Here is a 17747-nt window from a genome sequence, read left to right as displayed (position 1 = left end):
AATTTATACCTTGCAATGTCTCGACGAAATTTCTATTTCATCTGCATTATGTCCGGTAACGAAGGACGTGAGAATTTTTCTCCGTCATATAAACATTGTATATATGTGTAGGTACAAAAACCGCGAGTTACTGCAGAGCTCGTACATATATATGTGTGTATTATAGTACTTGTAATCACGATATAATTAATCGACTTCATATTTATATAATCTGCGTACATTGCGACTGCATTTATATACCGGGTATACCTATACAAGCGTGCGTAACATAACTGGATGTAGGCCTTTCGGCGGAAGTAACAGTTGAAAACCACGCGCGTATATTAAACGCGATAAAAACATGGAAACGCATCCTTTGAGGAAAAATATTATTACACGCTGTACGTATAATATGTACTGCAAAATCGTGAAACTTGTAATAATTAATAGAGTTTCTTTTTTCTTCTTATCCTCTTTATCTTCGTAATGAAATCAGCTAATCCGCACCGTTTGAGCTGCACAAGCTACCGGCATAAAGAAAAACGATAAGAAAATGAAATGAAATGCAAATTTTCCCTTCTTTTTTCTTCCTCGTCGATTATGCATCTATACGGTATCCGAGCTAAACCTCATCGAGTTGGCTGCATTTTTAGCGAACGTACCATATAACGATGCAATTACCATATAGTATACTTTACACAGCTGCAATGTGTCTCTCCGCTCTTACACCACGAGCGTGTACCCACTGTACTGTGATATATTATGCATCTGTAGCGGAGCACACCGCATCGGGAATAACTCCTGGAGATGATCGCTTTTATATTTTATAGCTTTATTACATTGCATGGCTATATACGTGTTCAATACATGTGTACGCATGTGGATATATTAAATAGAATTGCACGGTGCAGGTATGTATAATAGTCCGTCTTAATTTAGCGAGAGAATATAATTAGTTTTTAATTAAAGAAAAAAGAGAGAAACCGAAAAAAAATAAAAAAATGGAAAGATGTATAAAACGGCAAAATGGCGAATGGCAAACGGGAGAAAGAGACGATAGGGGGAGGGGGAGGGGGGGTAGAAGTACATTACAATAAGAGTAAAAATCCTCCTTCTCCTCCCGCTCTTTCTCCCTCCCGGCCCGTAAAAAAAAGGAAGTGCATTTCTTGCTGCAGGTTTATATACCGCAGGCGGTAGTAGATGCAGCGGTAGCCACGCGGTACCTAGATATAGTTATAACCTACTGTACGTCCGAAAGTTTAAAATAGAATATCTTACAACTAACTTTCATCGTTTTTTAAAAATTGCAGTTAAAACATTAGCGTAGAGAGTTGGGGTGGAATTCGCATTTTCTAGTCGAAGAAAATACTCCCGGTTATCGCCGATTGTCTAGGATACATACCGACGCCTATGACCGACGTCACTGGTTCAAACATTAGACATTGCAGAAGCGCATGCGCAAATCTTGCGAATTGCACCGTTCTCCTCCCGCCGCCAAGGTGCACTGTATACTGCGTGCACCGCATTAGATGCATTTCTAAGTCGGCTCGTAATAAATCGCATAAATATTATACGATTTTCGTGTTTCGCCGCGATTGCGAGCTATTTTATCATACCCGTATACGTATAATACGGATTATTTATCGTATACAAGTTAAATGAAACGTTATTTAATCAATTTTTCAATTTCCGATATTCATCTGTGAATTATTTACATGCGAATGTCTGCGTCGAAGCTTACTTCGATCGGTGATTTCGGGCCTCCGATTCTATATCATTATCGACGATCACGATCAAGGATTAATCTATTCGATCGTTACTCAATCGCGCTTATTTTTCGGGTGTAAACTGCACTGCAGAAGATTCAATTCGTCGACGAGACTCCTGTTTTATTTTCACTAATTTTCTCCTCCTATCGATTGACTGGAATTTTTTTTTCTTTTTTTTTTCTCTCAAATCTTCTTCATCGTGAAATTGATTCGATGAAGTCGAAGAACGACGGGACAAGCGCGTCGCGCTGGCGTTCGCCACCCCCACCATTGTCGTACGGCCAAAACAAGTTTTTTACTATTTTTGATTTCTGGCGAAGAACTGCCTGAAGAACAATTCAAATAATTTCGCGTCTTCGGCCCGTTCGCCGGCGATTTAACCGCTACTTCATTAATAATTTGCAACTTCGCGACCTGCGACTCATCGCTGCAGCTGTCCGGAGCGTTTAATGGTAGTCGGTTCGAACGCGGTGCGGTCAAAGTTTAATTTTCTTTCTGTTCCTTCGAATTTTGCCGAAGGAAAAAACGAATAATTCTCATCGAATTCAAGCTGCATTAAAAATATATACATTCATATTCGCCATGCAAAGTGTTTGATGTTATCTCATAATATGATGAAAAGATGTAAGTGTGCCCGTCGAACGTAAATATAATCTCGATCAATATTGAATAAAAAAAAAAAAAACGATAAAAAATCGTAAAAAAATAAGAGAAGAAGAAGAGAATCTAGGATCGTAAAAATGGTCGACATTCTCAGCCAATAATATACAGATATGTAAAATTTATCGTTGGCATCGTCTGCGTCGTCGCGTACCAGTAGTCGCTGATGGGAAAAGAAAAATTGAAGCGTAATAGAAGAAAACTGTTGAAAAAACGGAGTACTCGGCGTTGTCTGAAACTAGTTGAAGAAGAAACTGATCGTTTTGAGGTGAGAGATTTTGCATCCATTGTAATGATTATTATGATATTACAATATCGTTATCACATACACCTCTCTTGCGTTTTTATGATTTTTTAATTTTTCTTCATTTTTTCCAACTAAAAAAAAAAAAAAATTAAAATAAAAAAAAACAAAACGAAATACACGAATGATTAATCATTTTTATTATTAATAATAATACATACCAAAATGTTGATGCTGTTAACATTATTAATACATAAAAGTCATAACCTTGCTTACAGACTGCATCGCTTTGCTGCTAAAATGGAACGCTTGTGGACGCTGTGAAACACCGCTCTTGTAACTCTCGCTATATTGATCTCGAAAATTGATCAGTTTTCTGAAATAAAAAATTGTCAGGCAGATGCGTACGAATTAGGGTTTCCCTTTTTTCTTTTTTTTTTCTTTTTCACGTTTTCGCATACCCCCTCGCTTTGGTATAGGATACGAACACGAACGATTTATATATATATTCCCATGAAAAGTTGGAAACTAAATAAAAATGGGCGTTTGCGTACGTGGGAAATTCGTTGAACGACGTATACATTTCGTGGGGAAGAGTGCGAATAGAATCGAAAAAAAAATGGCTACCGATTCTTCCGCTAAACTTTCCACACGTACGAAGGTTTCGGTTTTAGATATATATGTATATAATATTCGGACATGAAACTTACACAGTACATGTGAAGGAAGTCGTTTGTACGTTGTGTTGTATCGATTAAATAAAAAGGTCATACCAACACTAACCCATTACATCAAGCTATAATACAGTCTCTCCGCTAATTTGCATAAGATGATTCTCCCTCCCCGTAGTATAACTAAAGTATATATATATATATACATATATACGATATACATACCTGCAAGAGCAGCAGCGTATAGACAAAATGTATTATATACATATCTCTTGTACATACGTTCGAGTAAATGCATGTGTATTACATCCATACGTGCGTACATAAGTACATACGTGCGACGATGGGTTGTCCGTGGTACCTGAATTTCAGATACACTGGGCCCTGTCCTAAAAAAAATTTGGACGCTGGTCTTTCCCCCTTTTCAATACCTGGTTTTTTGACCCGGGCAGCTGCGGGTCAGTTTTCGACGGGCCTGCAACGAATTAAGATGTGGCGCGCAAAATTATCCGCGTATCGCAATTAAATTAATATCATACGTAACATCGTTGTTACACACATCATATATATCTGTATACTTTTCTTTCAAATTATGTACATCGCAAAAATTCGATTGATTCCTACCCATAAATATATACCGTGCAGTTTTCATGTTACCAAAATTTTACATATTTATACGTTGTTATTTTGAACAAGTTACACAGTGCAACCCGTCGCGAATATACCTTTATTCATAAACCTAAATTGAAAATGTGAAAACCACGGTTTACTTTTTTTTTTTGATTGATTTTTTTTTCTTTTTTTTTAATCTTATTTTTCCAATATCGGATGACGAACGTACGGAGTTATAGAAAATACACGTGAAAAATATGGGGACGAGTAATGGATCCCGCGGATGCGTCGATTATTCCAACAAACGGTAACGATATACATTTTTTTTTCACAATCAATCGGTAGTTCAACTTTTCGTCAATAAATCGTATTTCTCCTTCTTCTCATATTCCCAGTAATTCATCGACTAGATCATTTTTCTTTTTTTACCTCTTTTGTACGAAATCAAAGTGCTCGCGGTATTGCAATATATATACACACATGAGTACATACATATAATGCATACATAGGTATGTTGAAGATATGAATCGCACTGTGCGGTACCCCGTAACCAACGTCGTTCTGTTCCGTTTTCATTGGCCGAGGGATTTTCTCCCCCCTCATTTTCCTCTATCACCCTGCCCCCTTCCCTCTTTTCCTCTCCCTCCATTCCCCTAATTTCCCCCCGCAGCATCGGTCAGCTTGGATGTCTGTGAATCGTGCGATGACTATTACCGGGAGCAAACTTCTATGCGGTAGAGTTCCGATAGAAATTGAAACGAAACCGTCTATAGATTTGAGTTTTCCAAATTTTTGAGGTGTAATTGAATCGTTGTTACCGAACCGCTTCATTCGACGCGAATTGTGAAACGAATTTATTTTTTTCCGCTCCACCCCCTCGTTCGAATTCTTTATTGTTTCTAAATTTTTGTTACGATGCTGCGGTGCGCGCGCTTATTGCTACGCATTTTCACTCCTCATTAACGTCGCTTACGTAGATTGGTTGCGAAGGATCTCCCGTTTTTTGACGGAAGATGGGTATACCTGCACCTCCTATACCTTCCCAGGGTTTTTTGTATCGCGATGGTAGTATATATGCAGGAAAAGGGTGAGAAAGATTTTTCAACCCTCTAATATTTCAGAGAGCGAATCTTTTCTCTCGAGCGTAGGGCAACCCTCTCCTTCTCCCTCGTCTTCCACTTTGCTCCTCTTTTTTTCTTATATACATTATTCTTTTCTCTTTCTATTATATATACCGCCCTGTGAAGATCGTCGGTGGTGGTAGCCCTCGACGATCCTGCGTATTTTATACACGTACACATGTACACGCGCCTCTTTTATTCGAGCAAAGAGCAGCAGCTATCTCTTGAAACGCTAAAAATCTCGCGCCCCTAAAGAAAAGAAGGGTGGAAAAAGAGGAGCCCAGTCAAGGGGCCGGAAAAATAATTACTTCTCTCCTGCGACCGCAACGAGCCGGAGAGAATTCGAACGAATGAAAAAAACAAAAAGAAACGACCAAAAAAAAAAAAAATAAAATAAACGCGAGACGTAAAACAAATATGAAAAGTATCAGGAACGGAATATATTATTCAATCTTTCATTTCTTAAAACTTTGACGAAGCGTTTTTCGAAAGCACGATCCGGCAGAGGTTGAAATGTTTGGAATTTTTTCACAACACCTTTCGCGCTCCCCTAAAGACATCGGGTGAATATTTTAGATTTTTTTTGGTACACTTGACATAGCGTGAGATCGTTTTAACACTCAGTCGGTACGGTGTAGGTTTTTTTCTGACGTTATCATTGATGATTTGAGAAAGATTTCATCAACGAACAACAGGAAATTGATTCTGCGGTGCGCCAGTTGAAAAAAGTCCTTCTCGAATATGTAATCATGTCGTTCTCACCTAGTAATTGGAGGAAAAATTTTGATGAAACTCGAGCATATGAACCTTATATATCCGAATAGTTACAGCCTACGCAAAGTTGAGGAGAATCCAATTTATTCTGTTTACAAAAATTCTTTTCACGAATCCCAATGGTTAACGAATGTTTCGATCGGCAGATATATCTACCGCGCATACGTAATACCTATACGTAAGGAGTACGTATGTATATAATAGCAGCGGTAACGGAATATTTCACCGTTGATGTCATTGATTTTCACTGATTGAATAACTGACTGACAATTACCTGCAATTACTTGAAATTACAGTGCACTCGATTACTCGCGCTCGGGCACGCCGGTTGTTCGATATGTACTACGATGGCTCACGGCGCGAGTCGGGAAGGAACAAAGTAGGGGGTGAAGCAGTTAGGGGTCGAAAATACTTTTCGCGAGGCATTACGCTACCTGCGGGAAACGTAGGGATATAATTTGAAGAAAAAGGTCGTACGCTGCAATCGCAGTTATTGATCAAAACAATCGAAGAGAGCGCGGACGTTGAACGTTGCCGAGCGGCGAAGGCTGTCGGGGTAGTCGAGCGGGGGTTGGGAAAAGATGGCGCAAAAATGGAGGGTGAAAAAGTTGGGGTGAAAAACTGGGGAGGCAGGCCCACGCACAGTCCTCGGGGAGGACGTTCTGTAACCCGAACCATTTTTGGCGGGGCTTGTGAGATTTTGAAATTTTATACGCCCCCGAGGGCTAACGAAACTTTTTAAGACATCCATTAAGGATCCTGTGTCTCGTTAGAGGGAATAAGGAATGGAAAAAATTTAGTTGAAAAAGCGAATGTGTCTTTTTCGATGCACCGCGCGCCCGTCTCCAGGGAAAGAACAGCGGCTTAGCGATGGATTTTGTTTTAGGTTCGACAAACGCCTTCAGCTTTTCATATTTTATAATCTACTAGCACTGCACGCACGCGCTACATTTGATTTCGTTCGTCGTTGAAATTCTTGTCCCGTGATTCTATCTCGATTTTACCTCATTATATTTCACACGCATGTTGAGAGGTTTTTTCGTAAGTCTACGAACTTTTCTCATCGAGATATCTCAATTTTTCTGATCCATAGAGTGAAAAATTGACGATAACTCGATCAATTTATTGGACAGATTAATTTCACTTCCAGATTTGTATTCCCGAGCTGATTATACGTGAGATTACCCTTAAAAAGCCAAAAAAAAAATCGATTTTTGGGCCAAAAGTAAAGTAGTTTTAAAATTGATTGTATTACACTTTTCTTACGTATTTTGACCTCAGGAATCCAAATCTGAAAGAAAAATTGATCTATCTTCAAAATTGACCGAGTTATCGCCAATTTTCAGCTTTTTGGGGTCAAAAATAAAAAATCGATTTTTTAGTCTATCTCTATGTAATTTGAGCTCAGAAATCCGAATCCGAAAGAAAAAATGATCTATCTGCAAAAATGACCGAGTTAAACCCATTTTTTCGCGATTTTTGGCTCAAATTTGAGGATATCTCGGAGGGGAAAAATCGTAGCTCAATTTGGACAACGGATTCGTGTTCCTGAGGTCAAAATACATAAGAAAAGTGCCATACGATCAATTTTAAAAAATAAAAATTTTTGGTCAAAATTTGAAAAAATCGTAAGGGGTACCCCTTGGAAAAATCTCAAATTTTGACCAAAAATTTTTATTTTTAAAAATTGATCGTATGGCACTTTTCTTATGTATTTTGACCTCAGGAACACGAATCCGTTGAGAAAATTGAGCTACGAATTTTTCCCATCGAGATATCTCCATTTTTCTGCTCCAAAAAGTGAAAAATTGGCGATAACTCGATCAATTTTGAAGATAGCTGAATCTAACTTGTGAATTGGGATTCCCGTTGGTCATCAACTTCCAAGAACAGGATACTGGGATCCTTGCGCGCGGTTACACTCGATATTTTCGACTTTTTAGCGGCTTTTCGCCGATATCACATTGTGAACTCGAATTTGTTGATTCAATAAAATTAGCCGAGCTGCCCTCGATCGTCGATTCGAAGAACGCTAGTGCTAATTTTGCAAATTTTCACATTCTGAATATTTCAAGGCTTTTATACTCGCTAGATTCTCGTTAGCGTGCACACGGAATACGGCAAAGTAACGCAACGCAAGCTCAGCTGAGGCAAAAACAAACATTTTTGTGCGCGTGCATCGGCCATCCGCCCGTCCGGCACCGCGTATAACATTGCTTGTCGGTATACTTTGAAAGCTAAATGCAACGCGTTGCATAAGACGTGACTTGGAAATAGTTTTAAAATGGCCGATGGTCGTAAATTGATCCCCTTCAATCCGTACGAATATGCGACGTGAGTTGTTCATTTCGAGAAAAAAAAAATCGACGCAAAAAGCTTTCCTCTGAACACGAGCTTCGGGTTGAGACAAAAACTGAGGATCCAATTTCTCGTCTAGTTTCTTCCATGTTTTTGTAGCAAGGATAAATAATTTTGTACGATTGTTTGAAGCTGGCCGATTAAAATATCTACATTGAATCCGATTAGAACGAAAATTTTTTTACAGATACCCTCTTAATTAAAATATTAAATTGATTGCCGGTGAAAGGTCTGAGGAGTGGGGTAGGGGTGGTGTAGTGTCTGTGTCGTTTCTTGCGCCGAAGAAGTGAGCTAAAATAAATGAAAATGAAATCAATTATAAAATTGTTTGAGGAGCCTTGGGAAGCTGTAGACACCCGCAGTTCTCGATAGATGGATGGATGGGGATCTTATATTTCCTTAATTAAAAATACAGACTTTACTTTCAATTAAAAATGGCCGACTTTAACCTCCCCCTCATTCACGGCCCTCTCACCCCTGATGTATATAGGGTATGCCTCTCTAGATATTTCAAGTACCGCGTACTTCAACAAAGGAGTTGGACTTTGACGCCTCCAAATGGCGCCATTTATTAACAAATGATTCTAAACAGTCGGAAAGATAAAAGATCGAATACAGCATGGCTGAAAAAATGAATAGCCTGATTTTTTCAGTTTTCGGAAGCTGAAGTTCAAAACTCTTTCAAACGTTCAGCTTTTATTCAACTTTTCGATGGGTCGTATTTTTTTGTTGCTGTTGTATTCAAATGCACATACGTATTTGAGTGCAAAATAAAATCTTGCACCAAAAACAGAAGGGATGAAAAACTCGCGAATCTGGATGAGAAATCATCGAGCGACGCGGAGTCGAAAATTCAATGAAATTTTCACAGCTTTTGAAAAATATTTCTCCAACGGATTAAAGATGTGCACACGCGCGAAATTCCGCTGAAGATTACGGCTCACGCGGTAGCATCGCGTAGTCAGGATTTGATAAAATCTCGCGTGAATTTACATTTATCTGCTTTTTATTTTCCTCTTGTACCGCGAGCGAGAATCCTCAGTCGGGTTCGCCTTTGCCTTTGGCTTTTTCACTTCTTGGGCACTTCTTTGCCACTTCTCATCCGCGTCCACGTCGAGATGTTCGCCGCGTTATACCCCCGAGAAGCTTGATTTATTAGACTCTTAAATCTTCCCTTTCTTTCTTTCACACTTTTATACTTTTAAAACTTTCCATACCCAGAGCTAAAATTTCATTATAAGAAGACGGCAGAAGATAAGCGCGTGAACTTACATAGCTCCATGAGCTAATACCGCGCGTACCGTGGCCAAAAATGAAATATTACGTCACTTTGTATAAACTGTTTTTAGGTTTCTTATACCGCTAATAAATATTTACCTCAAACTCGTCCAGGGTCAACCTGATCTTTCGATTTATCTTTCATCTACCTATCCGTCAAGATATTAACGCCGTCAAGATATATCGCGATCAAATGAATAATAATAACTTGATTTTCAATCAAAGCACCCCAGAATAATTACCGATTCGCCAATTATCGGACGAGTTCACGTCCGGAGACGCTATATACCTATGCAACTGTATGTGATTCTTCCTTTTTTTTTCCTCGTTCGTAAAACCACAGATTGAGGATGGAAAAGAGAGGGGAAAAAGGAACGCAGTTGGAAAGCACGGGGAAAAGAAAGGAAATTGAATCCTGAGAAAATCTGATGAGGTAGAAGTCTGAAAAAACAGAAAAAAAAAACCGTGGAAAGGGGGAGATTGGAAAAAAACGACGCAAGAGAGCTGCTAACAATATGCATTAAAAACCTCTCGTAAGCTAAGATCCTGCTTGATCGACACGCATGCGTACGGCATATGTCGGTTTCCCATACGTGTAAGGGAAAGATCTCCTCAAGCCAGGACATCTGGCAAGGCTAATGACACGTTTCATCAAAATTTACTCCTGTAATATATAAAGTTATCTTCCTCGCACGCAGCGCCGTGTAACGTGCCGAGTGATTTCGTGCGTATCGCGATCACTCGGACTTTCACGCATGTGAAAATCAGCGATTTGACGCGCGACGAATTCGTACGAGGGTAGAAATAAATGAATCACAAAGAAATTGATTCTCACGAATGATACTCGTATATATAATACACAAAGACTCGAAATAAGAAGCGCGCTTCATGGATGAATTGGCCGCAAATTGCGATGAAAAATAAGTTTGAAAACTCCCTTGAGAGAGAGATTTTTGTTTTCATTAAATTACCGAAGAAACTTTCGGAATAACTTTAGAGGCTCTATGGCCCGTGCGCGCCCGTTTGCCACTGTTATTTTTCCCTTGAAGTTTTTCTCATCTCTCCGATGTATATACTACGTGTACATAGGTACGTAACGCACTGCGAATAAATTCTCCAAAATGGAATCACGTTCGATGGAATTGATGTAATTTTTGCAGCTTCTTTCCAAGATCCGTGTGATTTACATTTTCCAGATATTTCCAAGTCAACGTGCATTCTTGCAAACTCTGCTCTCGTTTATTCGAACGAAAGAAAAAAAAAAAAAAAAAAAAAACCATTTAAAAAGGGCAGAATTGAAAAAAATTGTTTTTTGTAAAGTTATTAATTACCCGGTGCAGGTTGGTTTAATTATTTTAACCACCGGCAGCTATTTTCAGTTTGACCTCAAACTCGAGGTTCGGTTAAGAATAGGGGATTACTTTCTCATTTAGATTTTATCGCCCGCCTCTCTCCCACACCGCGTCTATACACCAGCCATTTTGTGATTCCTTTACATCAACGGAGTCTTTTGTTTTTACTAATTACCCCAGCGCCGATCATTAGGCGACCAGCCAAGAATGTGTTTTAAGACTTTTGCCTCTACTAGAAGCTTCTTCGTTCTTTATAATCAAACCTTTCTTACTGCACCCAGAGCTTAGTAAATGAAGATTGTGAATAAAATACCATATCCAATATGATCATTATTATATAATGAAACTATATAGGCACACTCGAATCGCGGCGTATTCAAGCTCAAGACGCCACCCGCGCTGCTTCAAGAACTCTAGACGAACTTCACACCAAGTGTCACATACCCTATGTACTGCTATGTATATATATATACATATATGCGGAGACACGCGACATAGCGGCCCACACCGAGGCCTACTCTCCCTTACGCGGCGTCGTGGTATGGTGTTAAATTAGATTAGGTTAATTTCGGTTAAGCTTCATTAGATTAGTCAAGGTCTAAGATAGTTTGATTACAGAGATTGACGTCGAAAAATATCCGCAATGTATCGCATAACGAAATAATTCACGCCCGGCTCGTGAGCAGGGCGTTGAGAGAGAAGGACGAAAAATATTAAAATATAAAAATACAACAAATTGATTAATTTTTTTTGATTCGAAACGCGATCATCCCCCGGATTACAAGCGGATCAAAATTATGGTCGTCTTATTGTAACGGATGGAAAAAGTTACGAGGTGTCCGCAGTTCAAGCCCCGTGCAGCTAACGCGTTAGGAAAATTTATATAACACAAGAGATACGTAAATTTTGACGGGCCTGCACGCCGGTCCCCGTATACGAATCAACGTGTATGGCGATGCGTTACCATTGTTATTGTCAATTCGGAAAAGGGTCCTGCAGTGTCCGTCAACTGCTGTTTGGGATTCAAATAATCACCGCGGTCTGCAGCTGCCAGAGCAAAAAATGGCCGTCAATTGTTTTCGAACTTTTCAACAGATTGGTCAATGCATGTTACATATACGGATATTATATATATATGTATATATATTCAACGTGCGCACGTAACCATCGTCCCCGATGCACGTGGCCGATGCTGACCCCCTGCCCCTCCCGACCCCAAAAATTTGCGTAAATTAGGCTACGGATTATTATCACCGATCTCCACCGATCGACTTCGTACCACGGGGCAGTCTCGTACGAATCGGATGAGGAGAATAAATTCTTGTACAGGAGAAAAAGTGTTTTTCCCCAATACCCGGATGCGGGATTGCGCCCGGCAATAAAAGGGAATTAAATAAAATCTGGGGTTCAATTTCGTCGTAACGGACAGAAATGGTCCATCGTCCGTCCCTCTCTTAAAACGCTGTTCGGTCCGTCCGGTGCAGAGCCATCAACCAACCAGCCGCGCGTATGCAAATTAGAACCTGCAGCGTACGCAACCTTTTTACCTGCATTGTCTCTGGTCGTATGGCGATGACAAAAAAGAATGAAATGAAAAAATGAAAAAAGGAAAAAAGAAATCGAAACTCAGGTCAAAATTTTTATCCGGTTAAGAATTTTTATTTTTCAATTTGAAATAACAAAGGGTGACCCTTGCGTAGCTGGTCCCGAGCGATGACGCGAGGGGGATCCGTACGGCGGAGACCACGTCGGGGACGAGTTTCGGTAACGAGAGGCGTTGCGGTTGTTCCTCGTGACATTGTGGTACATTCAACTGTTGCACAAATATCGCGGAGGAATGAACACGGTAAAACAATCGACACAATTAAGACGATAGGTGAAAAAGTAAGACGTAAAACCTTTTCTCTCAGTTTTTTGCCACCCTTGCCCCGCCCTTCTCCTTGTTCTCCCTTTTTTTCCGCGTCTTTCATTACAGGGTTCTGCGGTCTCACCCTTTCTGCGATGACGAGGTGTGAGATCTCCGCTGTTCGTTGAACGGAAGAAAACGAGACGACGAGAGAGAGAGAGAGAGAGAGAGATATATAGAAACGAAGAAAAGGGAAGAGGAAAAATAAGAAAAAAGGGAACAAGTTCCGGAAAAGTTTTTCACCGAGCCCTCATTTTAGGGGATACTTTATTATTTGTCCTTCGAATGAACGCGCGAAAGAAAGAGGAAGACAATTAAGAGGAGACGGCGAATATCAGGTTATATATATGTACATGAAACCGCGTGAAATAAAAGAAGAGAATGAAAAAAATTAAAAAATCTACCCATCTCCGTGTAGGTATAGGTATAGGTTCGACGGTACATATTTAATTGAGTCGTTGAACCTTCGGTTGCAGGGCGAGAGAGTTGCAAAGGGGCGATCCGACCGGTGAGTTAGCTGCAAGGAGAGCGCAGAAATTACGCGCGACGATTGCTATATTCCACCGTTAACTCTGGTACGCGGACTGGCCGGCCACCCATTCGAACGTAATTAAAATCCGAAAGAAAGATTCAATTACCGACGCACCTGTGGAGCTTCCACGTCCGCGTACGTACACGTTCCCCCGGTAAAATTATTTTTCGAACAAAAAAAGGGAAAAGAGGTGACCAGGTACAGTCGGAGGGAGAGAGATTTTTGGAAGTTTTGTTCGACGAGCGAGCTTTATTTGTCGTCCGGATCTCTGCCGAACTCTGAATTCCGAATACCGCGGCAGCTCCATTTCGTTAGCGTTATCACAGTTTAGTGTCTTGTTCGTCCTCCACACCGTACGCTGTTACTGTACGCTCACCTCTTCGCCGCATCGTATCGTCCTATTCCACCTGCAGCAATGATTCAAATTAAACCGAATTAACCAATCTGCGGTTACGATCAATACCATTGGAATCAAATAACGCGTAAATTTTCGCACGGAATTTATGAACGATTGGTTCTTTTGAATTGCTTGTTTTTTTTCTTGCCTCGTCGAACGAACGATCCTGAAATTCGACGTTGGAAAAATCGTGACACTTTTATACGATCTTTGTTCGAGATTTTCTTGTTCTCGTAAAATTTTTACAGAAAACCTCAGCCATGGAATAATAATCGAGTTTCATTGAATTTAGGTATCGTACGTCATACTTGATACATGCGGTAGTCGTGGACGTAGAATTGCTATGTCAAAATGATAGACGGAGTAGAATTCATTCCGTTGAGAGCGATTGACTAGATCAGTTGACGTGTGGAAGCGAATGTATTACAGCCGTAGTAGAACTGTAGAAAGCAATCGACTGCGGGAATGACTTGATCGTAAATAAAATACGATATTCACTCCGGATCGCTTGGAGGATACAGGAAAAAGTTTGAGTACGATGATTACGTTATCGGACCGATGAAATCGACGTATCGTATTCGGTTTAAAAAACAAAGTAAATTTTTTGGGACAGATAAAAATAATTCGAATCGTAAAAATAGTGAAATTGATAACTCCGATAAACCAAAATCCGATACCGGGGATAAATAAAAAAGGAAAAAGTGCAACCCTTATGACTCGATTAATAACCGACAAAAATCATCCGCAGTCTTCCACGCGTATACGCGCTGGCGTGAGATGAAATCGGATTTAATGGAAATTCTTCGTGAGAAATCAAAGTTTTTCCAAGATCCGTGGTACATCGCATGTGGGGAAGATGGTACAGAGACGGTGACGCGGATGTTACGGCATCGATGCTCGAATGTACGGGGAGACTTATATCCGCGTGCACGTGCATGCTAAAGCACGATGAAACGTCGGTTGCAACCCTAGCTGCAGAAATAAACGTCGCACACTCGCATAAATTTATCCAAACGTATATAGGTACATACGGGTTTATATGTATACCTGTCCGTATAACGTAACTGTCGAACGTTCGTTGGTGTTGGGAGAGGTGATATAGGTAGGAGGTGATCGTGTACGGGATAAACGTCGTTGTGTCCGTGTATAATAATGTACGGTGCAACCCGCGTACGTGCATGTACGTATAAAATGTACGTACCAACACACTCTGACGACTGGATCGTCTACACATGGGTAGACGAACCTTCTGGACACACCACGCCGCACGCGTAGGTATATATCTGTACGGTGAACGTTTCACGCGAGAAGCGAGAACCACCACCTTCGGGTGTGTAGGTGTATGGTACATAGAAGGGTTATGGTAGTGCTCCTCATGCATGGGTTTGTGGTCAGTATACGGATCGTAGTGTAGATTCGAAACGTGCGATAGAGCCTCGTGTAGCATAGCACGGATCAACTATACTCTGCAAAATCGTGGCTATCCTGTACCGAAGCGGGCGCGACGCAAGGGTAGGTTTTAGGTGTAGTGGGGGTGCCTGGCACGGGGCCGACGCGCAGTTGCTAGTCAGACACGGGGATGCTCGCAATGCCTCTATCAAAGGTTCGAAATCCGGATAATTTTAACGAATTTATTTCGTCATAATCCACGTTTAATATTTATCGATAAACGAGATATATAAAGACGAAAAAAATGGGGGAAAAAATAACGCTCGAACGGGGCAAACGTTACTCCGAACGAAAAAGTGTTCCGCACCCGCCTTTATAAATATCTCGGGCGCCGCGACGCCCGCGCATCTTATGTACCCACTCTTAAGTAGTATGCGAATGTATAATATTCCCGCGTCTTGAGTTCGCGAAGTTACGGATCGATCTAGAATCTGTACCGGTATCGCGAGAACGATGTAAACGTAAACAAGTAAAAAATCAACCCTTCCGCCGACGCGTCGTATCGTCGCGAAAACGAATTCTCGAAAGAAAGGAAAAATTTAAAAGTCGCGGGTTCGAAAGACTATTTTTAAAATTTCGAATCAAACCGCTCGTAGAATTCGACGAATGATACAGTCGTGAAACGAGAGAAGGGATTGATTCGAATTTTCAAAAATTCCAAAGACCGAAGATCGGGCTTCGCGGTACGGACGTTACGTTGGCTCTAAGGCGTTTTCGTTGTTCTCGGAGAGGGCGAAACGATTCCCGCGAATTCCGCAACGGAAGTGTCGAGTAGGAGTAACACGTGGGGAGAAAAGTAGGAAAGCAGCGCCGTAGCTGCGACCCGCGGCGCGTCTTACGACGCAAGGAAGACCGCGCTTTGGTGGGAGAAGGAGTGGGGCGAAGAGAAAGACGCTGATTCGTTACTACGATCCCATGACGACTTTTTTACTTCTTCTTCTTCTTTTTTTTTCATAATTATCATTAATTTTCTACTTTTCAAAATCAACGAATTCCTAATTCTTGAATTTCTTTCTTGAATAATTGAAATTTTCGGTGACTCAAATTTCCCCGGACGAATGAAGTAACTACCAAATATCGCCATCGACGATCCATCGTTCGTGCAGCATCGGAAATTTCCCGGCGTTTCTCAAATCGAATAAAAATTTTTCATCCCCTATCGAAAGTTGAATTATTTTTTTAAAATATTTTTAGTGCGTAGGAACTAAAAATCCCTCGCGATATAACGTATGAAGATAAATCACAAAGTGCGCGATTTTCAAAATCAATCGATAAAAAAATTGATAAACTGTCAAATCGTCGCGTCACGATTCGGCGATTGACTCTAGTATAAATTAGAGATCGATCGACGATTTGTGCGTACACAACGGAGGGAGTATTTTTAATAATTAATGATACTGATTAACTAATTCCATTATCTCTTTACACATTTTTCAGACGCGTCGTACTGTGTTGTTATGTGTTGTAATAGTTATTTCATTGAAAAATTAATTTCAACATCGTTAAAAAGTCTGCAATTTTTGTCTTAAAATATATAAATAGAGAGAAAGAAAAAAATCATACAGTCTGAACAACTCCAGTTAAGTTATCGAAGACTATTTTTCTTTAGTTGAATAATAATTCTGATTTCGAAATTTTATTGAAACAAAAAAGGAAAACCAAAAAAAAAAAAATAGAAAAAGAGCAAAAAAAAAAGAGAAAAAAAAGAAAAACCGTTGAAAAAAAAGAAACAAAATTCAAGCATTGCCTTACAACACACTCAACGTCGAGAAAAATATTTGGAAGAAAGGAGAAGAGATAAACGAAACAAAAAAAAAAATTAAATTAAATTAAATTAATTACTAAAAAATAACACAAAAAAAAAAGAAAAAAAATACGCAATAAAAAAATAAAATAAAATAATAATACAAAAACAAACAAAATTTAGATGTTACAAAGTAAATTGTAAAGATATGACTAAAGTATATTTTTAACAAGTTTTGAGAACTTTAGATTTTAAATAAATTAAATACAAAAAAAAAAAACCATAAAAATTAAAAAAAAAAAAACATACTAACGGAACAAAAGGAAGAAGAAAAAATTTTAATGTCTGAAAATTAAATTTATATTAACCAAAAAATGTGATCCAAAAAGTCGTTGCTACCAAGAGAGCCTTATGTCCTTGCTTCAGTTAATTCTGTTTCAAATGTAAGTATAGCAGAGAAAATATATCGTCGAATTTTTGTGTCCGGTAATTAGGCTTATATACAGATGATATGAGCGTACATCGAAACGGTGTACACGTTGCGAATTTGAAAAATGATTCCGTCTGAACGAGTTGATAAATCATGGTACTTCCTTTGGCTAATTGTAATTAAAATTTCATATTCAACACGTAACGTAGGTGTTGATACGAACGAGTCAAGAAGGTACAAGACGATTCAATTTATCGTGACATCAACCGCGTTGAGCATGATAATTGTTGTCCGACGTAGCATTATAACTTGTCTAGAGAGTTGTTGAGGGCAAACAGTCAACTATTAATGTTCCCCGCTATAATTTGCTCCACACAGAGTCGTAGACCCTGCAGAAATGTATAAACGATCGTCGACTATTGTCATTCAAGAATATCTCGGGTCTGCAGTAATATCCATCGTCATTCCCAT

The 17747-nt window shown here is 39.7% G+C and overlaps 1 protein-coding gene across 17 annotated transcripts in view; it reads left to right on the top strand.

Annotated features, from left to right (window-relative positions):
• The first annotated feature begins 1210 nt into the window (after nucleotides 1–1210).
• LOC105689181 (zinc finger protein 853-like) overlaps nucleotides 1211–17747 on the top strand; it is a 97263-nt gene continuing 80726 nt past the window's right edge. For 12 of the 17 annotated variants that reach the window (XR_007278423.1, XM_048655301.1, XM_048655300.1 and 9 more), the window contains exons 1-2: nucleotides 14958–15256; nucleotides 16540–17289. The gene's annotated coding sequence lies outside the window, so the exon portion shown is untranslated. The other 5 variants (XM_048655286.1, XM_048655285.1, XM_048655294.1 and 2 more) reach the window with 5 other exon arrangements.

This window comes from Athalia rosae, chromosome 5 (assembly GCF_917208135.1).
Source record: "Athalia rosae chromosome 5, iyAthRosa1.1, whole genome shotgun sequence".
Classification (NCBI taxonomy): domain Eukaryota; kingdom Metazoa; phylum Arthropoda; class Insecta; order Hymenoptera; family Athaliidae; genus Athalia; species Athalia rosae.
This window is presented reverse-complemented; position numbering and strand designations above follow the sequence as displayed.